Genomic DNA, 15513 nt, shown 5'->3' with positions numbered 1-15513 from the left:
GAAATACATGTTTATAACCCCAAAATCTTAGTTCCTTTTGATATTCGTGCATATCGGATAATAACTTCCTGAATTATGGCCCTTGATTGTACAAAAAAACTCATTTTAAGCTTCTTGTCTCTGTAGAGGTCACAGTTATTATCAATTTAAAAAAACGTGAGAATATATCACAGTTATTCACTAATAATGGTTGAGTTCGAATTTCGTGAAAATCAGACCAAAACTGCCACACAAAATGGCCGCCCCTCATACGCAAATAGTGTAAACATATGGTATATCAAGGTTTTGGACCATCTAGAGGTCACAATTTTGATCCGATTTTGATGAGGTCACAATTATTATCGATTTAAAAAAACGTGCTAATATATCACAGTTATACACTAATCATGGTTGAGTTCGAATTTCGTGAAAATCGGACCAAAACTGCCAGACAAAATGGCCGTCCCTCATACGCAAATAGTGTAAACATAGGGTATATCAAGGTTTTGGACCATCTAGAGGTCACAATTTTGATCCGATTTTGATGAAACTTGAAATGTATGTTTATAATCCAACGATCTTGCGTCCTTTTGGTGTTCGCGCATATGGGATCCTAATTTCCTGAATTATGGCCCTTGATTGTACGAAAAATCACATTTTTAGCTTGTGGTCCCTCTAGAGGTAACAATTTTTATCCAATTCAAAAAAACGTGTGAATATATCATCGTTACACCCTAATGATATTTAAGTTTGAATTTTGTAAAACTGCCGGACAAAATGGCCAAATACTTCAAATAGTGTAAAAATATAGTATATCAAGGTTGTGGAGCCTCTAGAGGCCACAATTTTTATCTGATTTTGATGAAACTTTAAATTTATGTTTATGTCCTAAAGGTCTTGGTTCTTTGCGCTATTTGCACATATCAGACCGTCACTTCCTGGATAATGGTCCCTGATTGTACGACAAATCAAGTTTTTTAACTTGTGGATTCTCTAAAGGTCACAATTTTTTATCCAATTTTAAAAACCGTAATGGAGATTGAATTAGAATTTTGGGCAAATCGAAACAAAATTGCACAACAAAATAGCCGCTCTAGAGGTCACAATTTTTATCCGATTTTGAAACTTAAAATATATGTTTATTGACCAAGATCTCAGTCCCTGTCGATATTTGCACATTTCAGACCAGTGATTGAAAAAACTTTCAAACTTAACCTGCCAGTCGGGCAGGTGACCCATAAAAGTTGCCTGCCCATCTAGACTGTTGCCTGCCCACATTTTGTAACATATTTTACAAAAAACAAACTAGAATAATGCATCACTGTTTATTGTTTTCATATTCTTCATCCTTTTCCTTTTTCTCAATGTCTTTTTCAACTTGTGTCTTTTCTTTTAACTTTGAGTTTGATAAAAAAACTAAAAATCTTTAATTGTGACATTCTAATAACGTTTAAAAAAAAACGTTTGAATATATCACCTTTACAACCTAAGGATGGTTGAGTTTGAATTTCGTGAAAATCGGGCCAAAACTGACAGACAAAATGGACAACACTTATCATTGTTTGAAATTGATTTGCATCATTTAAATTAGTGAAACGAAGAAGCCTGTTGAATTTCAGCAATTTCCGTCAATTACTTCTAGAGTTATGGCCCTTGTTTTACTTTGTTGAACCTTGTGAACATTCGAACGACAAAAGTTATCATCCGATTTGTATGAAATTAATATCCATCAAAAGCCTGTCGAATTTCAACAATTTCTGTAGATAACTTCCAGAGTTACGGCCCTTGTTTTAGTTTTTAGAACCTCGTGAACCCTCAAACGACGAAAATTATAATGTCATCTGTATGAAAATGTCTATTAAATGCCGCTAATTACCTACAAAAGAATAAATATATACGACAACTCTTGTCGACCGCATGGATGATTTAGCTGCTGTGGGTGTATGTTTTGTTGCCTGGCAACCTATCTTTGTTTAGCTTGTTGTCTATCCATCTCTTGCAAAATGTGGGTGTATCCTGCCTGGCAGCCCCTGGTTAACTATTATAGTGAGAACTGCCAATTCTTTATCTAATCTCCCATAATGTATCTTTAAGTTAAGGCCTAGATTTGATACTAAATGTAAAACGATGTAACACTAGCATCAAAACTGAGATCTAGGATATAAAGTAGTGATTAATTCAGTTTTTATACGCCCACATTTTCATGTGGACGTATTATGTCGTCGCCCCTGTCCGTCCGTCCGTCCACAATTTCGTGGGTCTCCGCTTGAAACCTCGTATAACGAAAAAATGCGGAAAATTAGTAAAGGAGTTAACCGATAAAATTTGTTTTACATAATACTGCCGCATTTTTCTTAATAACATCGGGTATGAATTTGGTGAAAATATGTGTACGTTTTGATTCATGAACATTTTCAAGTGAAAATATTTATTTATTCTAAAATATAGTCGAAAAATGTTATATACATGTTTTTTATTCTAGAAAGAAGACCAATTCTTCGGGTACGTGTTTTTTGATCAACGAAAGTTTAAATACAAGTTTAACAAAAACAATGTTAAAATAATTAGTTTTGAGCTTTCGAAATTTTATAAATAATGGAATATAATGTAATAATTTCATGTGTCTGATATATTTCATATGACAATTATTTAATTTTGTAATAACGAGAATTTTCAGATGGGTCGTGATTTTGGAAAACTGAAAAGTACAGTTCCCGATACAATGCCAAAGGGCTAATATGAGTAGGACACCAGGATCCGCAGTGGCTCAGTGAGTAAGGCACTGGTTCGCAAACCATGGCGTCCCGGATTCGATCCCGGTGTTGACCTAGACAGTTCCTCGGGATTTTCCAGCTGTCAGTTGTGTTCAGGTCGGAGAGGGTCTGGCAAGGAACAGCGTCTAGTCGTTCGTATGGGACTCCCACCCCCACCTAAAACATCAGATACCCGGGAGCTGTAACGTCAACTGTGGCAGGGCAGGACCATTCTTCCCATCATCATACTGACGCAGGGCAGGACTAGTCTTCCCATCATCATACCAATCGGATACATACTATAGAGATACCAATTCTTCCATCGCCACACCAATACCAACCAGATTCATGCTATAGAGATACCAAATCATACCAATACCATACTACCCATGTTGCTAGTTACCATGAGTCGCATCCGTGTCCAAGGCTCGGGTACTCATACTTATGACTTACAGGCATTGTGCTGGACGCCATTTCATGGAGGTGGTATAGGGGTACCCAGTAGTGTCAGCATGTTGTCTAGGAGGTAGTGGCGGGATATTACTGGTGTCCTAGACTGAAATCCTTCTTCCAAAGTCATGGCCGCATATTCCAGCTCTACGGTAACCGTTGAGACATCTTGAAGAGATACTGTGGTCTTCAGCTTACGGGTGCAGACAAAAGGTTTGTTCCATACCATTCTCCTATCTAGCGAGTCAGAAGATACTCCAAGAAATTCGGCCAAGGTCAACTTCCTCGTTTCCAAATGGAATCCTTTAAGGGCGATGTCAACACCAGGAGGTCTCATGTTGTTGGAGTTTGGTAGAAGAGTTAACTTTCGGGTTAAAGAACCCAAGGTACGAGGGGCTTGTACGGCGTTTTTTTTTTGGGGGGTAACCCTGTACCACACCTTATCTTCATCAGTCGCGAACAGGGCAACTCTGCAATCCTTCTAATAGTGAGATCTGTAAGAGTAACCAGATCAGCAAGGTTGAACGATGGTTGATGAGGATAATACTTCTCCAGTGAAGCGGTTGGTGTTAGCGTTATCTCCCCTTCGGCAAAGATAGGCAACACATCACTGACACTCTCGCAGTCACCTTTGAGGGTTCTCCATTCTTCTGTCCATTCTTCTTCTGACCGGAAAGGATCTGAAAACTTACGGGTCCAGTCCAGCATCATCTGTCTTGTAAGCTGGGATAGTGGTGAAGCCCACTTTGGTACCGTGGCAACTCGTTTGTAGACTGGGGGGGTGATGGCGTTATACGACAGAATAAACACACAACTTCATTCGTTTATGGGGAGCAGCAGCCAAGTGGTTCTTTAGTTGTTTCTTCGTTGCAACGACCCAAGGCAAGACCCAATCCCGCAATTCTATTTAGACATCTTAGAAAGCCTAAAATGTATAATAATGTGAAAACCTTAAGTTTTGCGGACTATGAAACGTTATCAATAATGCCATCATGTGTATCTAAGAACGTAACTATTCGGGCATAGGTTATATTATAATCAAACAGCCATCATCCACGTATACTGTGTCCTTACAGTTGCTCTATAATAGGCTATTGCTCCCATTAATTCTTCCTTTGAGTTCGCTACTTTTAATGCAGCTCCGAATTCATTTGGAAAGATCCTGTGTCAGTAGGTTTCTGGTTGATCAGGCCAAATCTCTACTGACAAATTACTTCAATGGGTATACTTCCTATCCACACTGACAGCCTTTCATTATCCAATATCAATTTCCGTAACGGAATCACTGCATCTCAAACTTTAGACTTCTTTTTACCTTCTTCAAGGATGCTGACTAACAGCAGTACCATTTCTCTCACTTAAAAACTTCTAAAATGGACAACTACATAGCATAAGATGACCGGATTACTTCATTCGTTTACCATCTGTTTAACTTCTAACATTTAAGAAATAATGAATCTCTAACGACTAACAACAACATATATTATACAGACAATGGGACATCGACGCGACGCAATCTACAAAAAATTGACGTTTGAATCCTTAAGTTTTCCCATTCAGGTGGGAAGGTTTCTTCCTTTGTATGGTAGAAGCCTATCTAAGTGAAAAACTTGTGGTGCTTTCTTCATGGACTGTTTTATTTGGTACGTTACATCATGGATTTTCCTAACAAGATATGGCCCTTTCCATAAAGAAGTGAACTTGCTGCACACCGACTTTTCTCACAGGATTGTGTAACCATACTGCCTGTTCAGTTCCTCTTCTTGGCCTTTAAGTCATAGTACTTCTTCCTGTAACAAGGAACTTCTGACTTATCTCGTGATATTGTTTATTTTTGTGTTGAAGACATGACAAATAGTTGTCTACATCTTGTTCAGTTACTTCCTTTGCTGGTTGCTCAATCATTGCCTGCATTGGTAAAGTTATCTCTCTACCAAAAAAACATCATATTCAGGGTTTTGCCTGTACTTGAATGAACAGATGATCATTAGGCAATCATGACTTGTGGTAAATATTCATCCCACAATTTCTGGTCTTTTTCACAATACATAGTGATCAAAGTCCGGTTGAATCTTTCTACACTTCCATTTGATTGGGGTCGGAAACTAGTCGTTCTAGTCTAATGTATGTCTTTCAGAGAACAGACGTCATGAAAGAGTTTACTTTGATAGTTTGTTCCCTGGTCGGCATTTTAATGTCATAGCTACAGTCTTGGCTTCAGGGATGGCAAAGCCCTGGGCCTGACAAGAATCGCGGGGCCCCTTACGCGACTAAAAGATTATTTCATATGCTTTTGAATGGCACACATGCGCAACACACGATTAAACGGTCTGTAATAGAAGAATAATTACAAAATAGCTGATCACATACGAAATCTATTCATACAATGCGCGGAAATAGCATATGACGGCGGGGAAGCCTAGACCTATCACCGAGTGGAACTTCACAGAGAAGGTTGAGGGATAGCTCAGTCTCCGCCCTCGCACCGCTAGATCGATTACCGTGAAACTTTCATCTACAATTTGAATTTTTTCTCTTTTTGCCATGAACAGTGGCCTGGGCCCCTAAGGCCCATGCCTAAGCTGGGCTTTTAGGGATGGGTAGAGCTGAAGCTTCTGTCCATTTGGTAAAGCAGTCACTGATTACTATTATATATCGATTACCTATATTGGTGAGCGGCAAAGGTCCAAGGATGTCCATGGCGATTCTCTCCATAAAAGCATGAACAAACTCGTTTAATTGGGCTATTTTTCTATTATTATGACATCTTTTGGTACGGCGTAAGTAAACAGCGTAGTTATTGTTCGTGTTTGTAGGCTTAAAGGCTTTGTCTAATGTAAAATCTGGACCACGTGTAAAATCTACACCAAGTGACATTTCGTCATAGTGACACATTCAGTAAAACTCGATCATTACACATTAAATTTACTTATTTTGCTATGCCAGAATTAAACAGTGTGATACTGAATGGCACAAAAACAATGAAACTTTCATAATTCTAGTAAAGTTTAAACGAAACTTCTGTTTTATCTTGATACGTCGATGTCTTACTTGGCTAAAATGACCTCGTATTAGAGTAAACAGATGCCACGTTACAGGAATCTGTAGTATGAAAACCTCGTATATCGGTTTATACGAGGTTTATATGTTACTGTTGATAATATTTGCAATTCAAAACCACGTATATTATTATACGGGGTTTTGATTGTATGCCATTTTATACGTGATATTTATTTAGACATTTTCAGACATTTAAAACTGTCGTAGCTAAACGAGGTTTTGATATTCAGAAGCGCGCTTTTACGAGCTTTACAATGGTATCAAAAAGTGTTTTTGGCCAAAAATCGATTATACGAGGTTTCAAGCGGAGACCCACGATTTGTTTGTGGACACTCTACAGGTCACAATTCTTATCCAATTTTAACAAAACTTGAAATATAGGTGTATCTCCAAAAGATCTCGGCTGCTTTCGATATTGGCATGTATCGGATCAAAACTCCATGGATTATGGCCCTTGTTTGTACGAATAATCACGTTTTTGGCTTGTGGACCCTATAGAGGTCACAAATTTTATCCGATTTTGTTGAATCTTGAAATATAAGTTTATAACCCAAAGATCTCGGTTCCTTTCGATATTCGCGCATATCGGACCGAAACTTCCTGAATTATGGCCCCTGATTGTACGAAAAATCGCGTTTTTAGCTTGTGGACCCTATAGAGTTCATAATTTCTATCCGATTTAAAAAAATGTTTATTATATCACCGTTACACCATAACAACGACTGAGTTCAAATTTCGTGAAAATCGGCCCAAAATTGACAGACAAAATGGCCGCCGTTCGTTCTCAAATAGTGTAAAAATATGGTATATCAAGGTTGTGGACCCTATAGAGGTCACAATTTTTATCTGATTTTGTTGAAACTTGAAATGTAAGTTTACAACCCAAAGATCTAGGTTCCTTTCGATATTTGCGCATATCGGACCGTAACTTCCTGAATTATGGCCCCTGATTGTACGAAAAATCGTGTTTTTAGCTTGTGGACCCTATAGAGGTCATAATTTTTATCTGATTTAAAAAACCGTATAATTATATCACCGTTACACCATACGGACGACTGAGTTCAAATTTCGTGAAAATCGGCCCAAAATTGACAGACAAAATGGCTGCCCTTCGGTCTCGAATAGCGTAAAAATATGGTATATCAAGGTTGTGGACCCTATAGAGGTCACAATTTTTATCCAATTTTGTTGAAACTTGAAATGTAAGTTTATAACGCAAAGATTTCGGTTCCTTTCGATATTTGCGCATATCGAATTGTAATTTCCTGAATTATGGCCCTTGATTGTAGGAAAAATCACTTTCTTTTTAGCTTGTTCTCTATCCATCTCTCGAAAATGTGGGCGTATTCTGCCTGGCAGCCGCTGGTTGTGAAAGCAGATGTTAAACAACCAAGGTACTAACTGTTACTACAGTTTTTATACACCCCCATCCGTCCGTCCATCCGTCCACAATTGTTTGTGAACACTCTACAGGTCACAATTTTTATCCGATTTCAATGAAACTATCACCCAAAGATCTTGGTTCCTTTTGATATTGGCATGTATCGGACTGTAACTTCATGGATTATGGCCCCTGATTGTACAAAAAATCACGTTTTAGCTTGTGAACACTGTGAGGTTACAATTTTTATCCGTTTGGGTTTAAACTTGAAATGTATGTTTATAAACCACAGATCTAAGTTCCCTTTGATATTCGCGCATATTGGACCATAACTTCCTGAAATATGGCCCCTGATTGTACGAAAAATCACGTTTTTAGCTTGTGGACCCTATAGAGGTCACAATTTTTATTTGATTTTGATAAAACTTGAAATGCATGTTTATAACCCCAAGATCGTGGTTCCTTTTGATATTTGCGTATATTGGACTTTAACTTCCTGGAGGCCGCCCCTCGATGCAAATAGTGTCAAAATATTGTGTATCAGAGTTGTGGACCCTCTGGAGGTCACAATTTTCATCTGATTTTGATAAAACTTGAAATGCATGTTTATAACCCCAAGATCGTGGTTCCTTTTGATATTTGCGTATATTGGACTTTAACTTCCTGGATTATGGCCCCTGATTGTACGAAAAATCACGTGATTTTGTCGGAGCTTGAATTGAATGAAAATCGGACCAAAACTGCCGGACAAAATGGCCGCCCCTCGTACTCAAATAGTGAAAACATCTGGTATATCAGAGTTGTGGACCCTCTAGAGGCCACATTTTTGATCCGATTTTTATGAAACTTGAAATACATGTTTATAACCCCAAAATCTTAGTTCCTTTCAATATTCACGCATATCGGATCGTAGCTTCCTGAATTATGGCCTCTGATTGTACGAAAAATCGCGTTTTTAGCTTGTGGTCCCTCTTTAGGTCACAATTATTATCCGATTTAAAAAAAAAAGTTCAAATATATCACCGTTACACCGTAATGTTTGTTGAATGAAAATCAGATCAAAACTGCCAGACAAAATGGCCGCCCCTCGTACGCAAATAGTGTAAATTTAACATCTGGTATATCAAAGTTGTGGACCCTCTAGAGGTCACAATTTTGATCTGATTTCGATGAAACTTAAAATACATGATTATAACCCAAAATATTGGTTCCTTTCAATATTCGCGCATATCGGATCGTAACTTCCTGAATTATGGCCCTTGATTGAACACGTTTTTAGCTTGTGTTCCCTGTAGAGGTTACAATTTTTATCTGATTTAAAAAAAACCTGTGAATATTTCACCATTACACACTAAGATTTTGGTTCCTTTTGATAATCGCAGATACCCGAACTTAACTTACTGGATTATGGTCCCTGATTGTTCAAAAAATCTCATTTTTTTCCGATTTTAAAAACCATTTAAATACATCACCATACCACCATAATGAAGGTTGTATTCAAATTTCGGGAAAATCAAAATGAAATGGCCGCTCTTTGTACGCAAATTGTGTAGAAGTGTGTAATACTAAGGTTGTGGACCCTCTGGAGGTCACAATTTTTATCCGATTTTGATGAAACTTAAAACATATCTTTATATTACAAAGATCTCTGTCCCTTTTGATATTTGCACATTTCAGGTCATAACTTTCTGGATTATTGCCTGTGATTGTAGAAAAAAAATCGCGTTTGTTTTTAGCTTGTTCTCTATCCTTCTCTTGAAAAATCTGGGCATATCCTGCCTGGCAGCCACTGTTTGATAATGAAACTACCAAGAATCCTGGGACGAATTGTCAGGGGATGAATGATCCCTGGAAATGAGTTGTCCTGGGACAAATTGTTTGGGGATGAATTGTTCTAGAGTCAATATCATGATATAAAACAGTTCTATTTATTTAACATTGGCAGGACTAAAAATGTAGTATCAGTTTACATTTATCCTGATGTTTTCTTGGTAACTATTCACCTGGTTATGAACTGTGATAGAAATTGTATCATAGCACCTGAATCACAATATGTATTGTATCAAGACTGATCATGTTATCAATATATATTTTATGTGGCACAGCTGCAGACCGCAATTATCAATCAATTTCCAAGATAACATTAGTAATTACTCACTCAGAGATTAGAATTGAGAACCCCCTATCCCCGTCCCGAATTGCAAGAAGTTAGCAAGATTGTTCTTAACAATGACTTAATGTAGAATTTTATTAAAACAATTAATCTAAGATTTCTAAATTTGTATTGTCTGATCCACAAGTTTGTTTTGTCTACATGGTTGCCAGTTGCCATTTCAGTTCAACACAAAATACCATACTCTGTTTTACAAATGTCATAACAAAGTGTTGAAATATACGTATTTAGAAAAACAAGCATGAATCAGAATTTCTCAATTTCTTCATATTAGCTTAGAGTTAGACCGACCTGAAAACAGAAAAAGCAAAGCTACGGTTACCAGTAATTTCTAGACATAAGGGAATTCCTTTGTACTGGGTCAAATTAAAATTTGGGATTCCTGGTTTTAGTTTTATAACTGAAAACGAATCAAGCAGGTGACACCACAGGTGCCTGTAAGTGTAACATGGAAAATATTTCAAAAATAACATCAAACTATGACTAAGTATATGTAAAATAACTGGTTTGGTTCCAATTTCTAACTCAGAGTCAGAGGCAAATAACTCGTCAGAAACCGATTATCTTTCAGTAGATATAATAATACCAAGGTAAGAAACGGGTTGGAATTAAATAATTGGGATCAAAGTTCACTACTCTAGATTCTGTCAACCAGTGGCAATACTCTTAAATTTTCACTAGGTAGAACTAGACAATCGATGTTTAAACATTGTCATGTGACTTAATGGATCGTCTTGGAACTTTGCGTATGTTTTCCTTATAGCCTAAGGGTTTTGGTGCAGCTCCTGACCCCCAGAAGCAGAGCCACACTCAATTTTTTGTTCGGCACCTGAAGGCTACAATTCTGCATGGATTATCTTGCAACCAGGTATACTTATTCCTTATGCCCTAAGGACGGCAACTATTGATTTGGGTGCATGATTCCCCCCTTCTCCCTTTGGCCAGTGCCACACCCACTTTTTGTTGATATTTTGTCTGTAAATAATATGCAGGTTGCAATTATTAACATCCAATTTGGCATGATCCATCATGAGGTTGTACCTTTTTATATTGGTCCATGTTCAACCCCTGGGGGCAGAACCACGCCCAATTTTTGTTATTTTTGTTTACAAACTGGAATTCTAAATGGATCATCCTGGAACTTGGCATATTTATTCCTTATTATACTGTAAGGATAGCAACTATTTATTTTGGTGCATGTCCCGACCCCCAGGGCTTTGGTACCACACCCACTTCCGATAATATTTTGGAGAACAAATTTGTGTTAAAATCCCTTAAAATCATCTACCTTTGGGCCGAGCAACTAACTCAATATATGTGATACGTTTTCAAAAAACTTAAATCCGCCAGACTCCGTCTGGAAATGGAGACCGGTGTCCCAAGCTGTCCGGATAAGCAGTTTTGACGTTCACGTCCAAATGACTCAATATTTTGAGCTGAAATTTTGAGACAAGGTAGATACACCACTCCTCTATATTTTGGCGCATAAATTTCATACGTACTCGGACTTTTATTTTTAAGACTTTGTTCAAATCGGGATAGTCCCTTTAATTTTTATCTGTAAATACTCGACAGGTTGCAATTATTAACAGATTTTGTTTAATCATTTCAATAACAGGGTTGTACCTATTTATATTATTCCATATCCAACCCCCAGGGGCAGAGCCATGCGCAATAGTCTACAGGCCACAATTCTTAATGGATCATCTTGGAACTTTGCATATTTATTCCTTATACCATAAAGACAGCAACTATTTATTATGGTGCATGCCCCAACCCCTTGGTGTGGTGTCACACCGCCTTTTTTGTTAATATTTAGTCTGTAAATTTGGCCAAACAAACCCAACGCCTAGCCTTCTTTGCTTCTTGTCATATTACATTGATTGCAGCCATTTTATATTTCATTCTCTTCATTTGAAAAAGTATGATATCAAAACAGGAATTTGGACATATATTGCAGCGGTAGCGATGCCCTTGTTTATTATGGCTATGGGCAGAAAAAATAATGTGTATTAAAAAGTCAACAATTTTCTTTGTATTTATAGGTCTAGTTTGATTATTATCATTTACTTTTCAAAAAAACACAGGACTACAAAGATTTTACTGTGATTTGGCCCTGTAGGCCTCCACCTAATCAAAACTTTTCTTTTCTCTCTTCCACTGAATCCCATTGTAACCCTATATAATAATATTCAGGGCAATATTCCGGAAATGTCCCCCACCGGTCCCGAACAACTGTTCTGTATGTATTACCTATGACCAGGGATGCACAACAGAGGTTTTGGAGGAGTGCAGCACACCATCTGAGCCTTGTTTAGATAGGCAAATGGGACCCATTTTTTGCCAAATAGGCCGTATTTTTTTGTGTGGGGGGGGGGGGGAAATTGGGTTGGTTTGCTGGAATCTCTTACACATTTAATCAAACCAAAATGAGGCCTACAAATCAACTTTTTAAAATTTAAAAATTATATGATGCTATACATGTACTTACTCTAACTACTTTCCTCCTTGGAAAATGTCTGCCCTTCCCTTCCTATGACACATCTACCACCTGAAATACATGTATCTGATAGCTGATAGATTTTTATACACCCACATTTTCATGTGGACGTATGTTGTCGTCGCCCCTGTCCGTCCGTCAACTATTTGTTTGTGGACACTCTACAGGTCACAATTTTTATCTGATTTTTACAAAATTTCAAAATTGGCATGTATCGGACCATAATTTCATAGATTATGGCCCCTGATTGTAGGCCTAATCATGTTTTTAGCTTGTGGACACACTAGAGGTCACAATTTTCATCCAATTTTGATAAAACTTGAAATGCATGTTTATAACCCAAAGATGTTGGATTCCTTTTCATATTCGCACATATCGGATCATTAACTTCCTGCATCAGGGCATTTTTAGCTTGTGGTCCCTCTAGAGGTGTCAATTTTTGTATCGGATTCGGATCGTAACTTCCTGAATCATGACCCCCGATTGTACGTAAAATCGCGTTTTTAGCTTGTGGTCCCGCTAGAGGTCACAATTTTTATCCAATTTAAAAGACTGTGTGAATGTATCACCGATACACCCTAATGATGGTTTGGTTCAAATTTCGTGAAAATCGGACCAAAACTGCCTGACAAAATGACAGCCCCTCTTATGCAAATAATGTAAAAATATAGTACATTAAGGTTGTGGACCCTCTAGAGGCCACAATTTTTATCCGATTTTGATGAAACTTTAAATTTATGTTCATATCACAAAGATCTTGGTTCCTTTCGATAATCGCGCATACACTGTATCTGAACATAACTTTTAGGATAATGGTCCCTGATTGTCGAAAAATCGCATTTTTAGCTTGTGAGCCCGCTAGAAATCACAATTTGTATTCAATTTTAAAAACCGTTTGAATATATCACTGCTACACATCAGTGAACTTTGAGTTCGAAGTTTGTAAAAATCTGACCGAAACTGTCAGAAAAATGGCCACTCCTTGTATACAAATAGTGTAAAAGTATGTAATACCAAGGTTGTCGACACTCTATAAGTCACAATTTTTTTCCGATTTTCATGAAACTTGAAATGTATGTTTATAATCCAAAGATCGTGGTTCCTTTTGATATTTGCGTATATTGGACTTTAACTTCCTGGATTGTGGCCACTGATTGTATGAAAAATCATGGTTTTAGCTTGTGGTCCCTCTAGAGGTCACAATTTTTATCCAATTTTAAAAAAACGTTTAAATTTATCACCATTACTCTCTAATAATTGGACCAAAACTGCCCGACAAAATGATGGCTCCTTGACTTGTACTCAGATAGTGTAAAAGTATGTCATACCAAGGTTATGGGCCCTCTAGAAGTCACAATTGTTTTCTGATTTTGATGAAACTTAGAATATATGTTTATGTCCCAAATATCTCAGTTCCTATCGCTATTTGGACTACGACTAGCAATTATTTGCCCATTAACTTCAATGTTAAATGGCTGTAACATCACAGGCTATAGCGTTTTGCTCAATATTCCGTTGGTTCCAATCTTTATAGGCACAATGGGGACAACATCTGGCAATCTCCTCATCATAATTTTGTAGGGGGTTGACCATTCAGAATTTTTGCTACGGGCATTTGATGCAGAAAGACACTTTACACCCCCTATCCCTCCGCTGTAATATCATCAGCATTACCCAAAACTGATCCCTTTTCTCCAATTCTAGACCAAAAAGTTAACCCAAAAATGCAGGAAGAGGGGAGAAAAAAATTAAGGGAAAAATCGTCTATTTATAACTCGCACTACATTCGTCCATCATGAAATAAGGGGAAATAATTACTAGTCTTAATCCATTTGAGCATATGAGATCTTAACTTCCTGGATTACGGCCCCTGATTGTACGAAAAATTGTGATATTTAATTTGCGGATTCTCTAGAGGTCACAAATTTTTATCCGATTTTAAAGCCCGTTTAACTATGTCACCAATATACCATAATGTAGGTTGAATTCGGATTTCAGGAAAATCGAAACATAACTGCCCGACAAAATGGACGCTCTTTGTACGCAAGTTGGAGGTCACAATTTTTATCCAATTTTGATGAAACTTAAAATGTATGTTTATGGCCCAAGATATCAGTCCCTGTCAATATTTGCGCATTTCAGACCATATTTTTCTGGTTTATACGAAAAATCGTTTTGTTTAAAGCTTGTTCTCTATCCATCTCTTGAAAAATGTGTGCTTTTCTTGCCTGGCAACCGTTGGTTATAGAACTGTATGGTATTTGACAAAAGTTATCAACTGGTGGAAATGAAATGTGGTTTAAAGACTTACATGTACTGTTCTGCTCTGACTGGGCTAATGAAGACGGGCATATGCCATACACTGTGCTATGAAGGAAATTTTGCCCGGACAGCATCACTAAGGCCTACTCTTATACCGATTTTTCAAGTGCCAAGGGATCTTTTACGTCGGTTTTCGGCACATCCGAAAGACTAGACAACTGTCTTCAGGCCCTCTGTCCTGAACCACCGACAATGGGAAACACCAGTACCACAGCAAAAAATCCTGATGAAATTTCTTGGCCAACACCAGGAGCCAACCCGCAACCTCCAGGCTAGTGAGCCAACGTCTTACTCACTTAGCCACCATGGCCCCCTATCCACTGGTGGTTTGAGTCACAGAAATTGATGAAGCCACCAGAATGGTACAACAACAATGCAGATGCTATTTCTAAAAGTTTTATATTATAAGACAAGAACCATTAAACATACATTACCCAAGAGCTAAATTGCCTATTTCAGGTCTTTCTTTAGGCCTGATATGTTATCTAAATTATTAATTAGACATTAATTAACTTATCCAGACCATAATCAACTCTTGATGTCATCTCTAGCCTGCGATATTTAGTGGATTAGGATCCGATTTGCTACTCAACTTTCATCCATGAAATAAGAGTGGCTTGAAGACCTGGTTGTCCCGAGTGTGAGGGACTAGTTTTGTTCGTGTTGAACTCTTCAAACTGATTGGACTCACGTAGCAGGTGTTTTTATTTATACTATTCGGAAACCCCACTTGGGTTTCCATGGTTACTAATTGGCGGTGTTACCGGGTTTGGCCTCTTGGTGGGGTTTGCAAATTTGCTACCTGGGTCGGTAGCTCGATTATCGGGTTGTACTTTGGTTTGACAACTGATCATTAGATTGAAGTGCTAGTGTCCATAATTTTGCTAACTAGGAA

General features: G+C 37.7%; 1 protein-coding gene across 1 annotated transcript in view; it reads left to right on the top strand.

Annotated features, from left to right (window-relative positions):
• Positions 1 to 15513, top strand: part of LOC126827428 (uncharacterized) — a 36987-nt gene that overhangs the window by 8115 nt on the left and 13359 nt on the right. The window lies entirely within an intron of this gene.

This window comes from Patella vulgata, chromosome 7, assembly GCF_932274485.2.
Source record: "Patella vulgata chromosome 7, xgPatVulg1.2, whole genome shotgun sequence".
NCBI lineage: Eukaryota > Metazoa > Mollusca > Gastropoda > Patellidae > Patella > Patella vulgata.
Note: the sequence above shows the minus strand (reverse complement) of the source record. Positions and strands in the feature narration are given on the sequence as shown.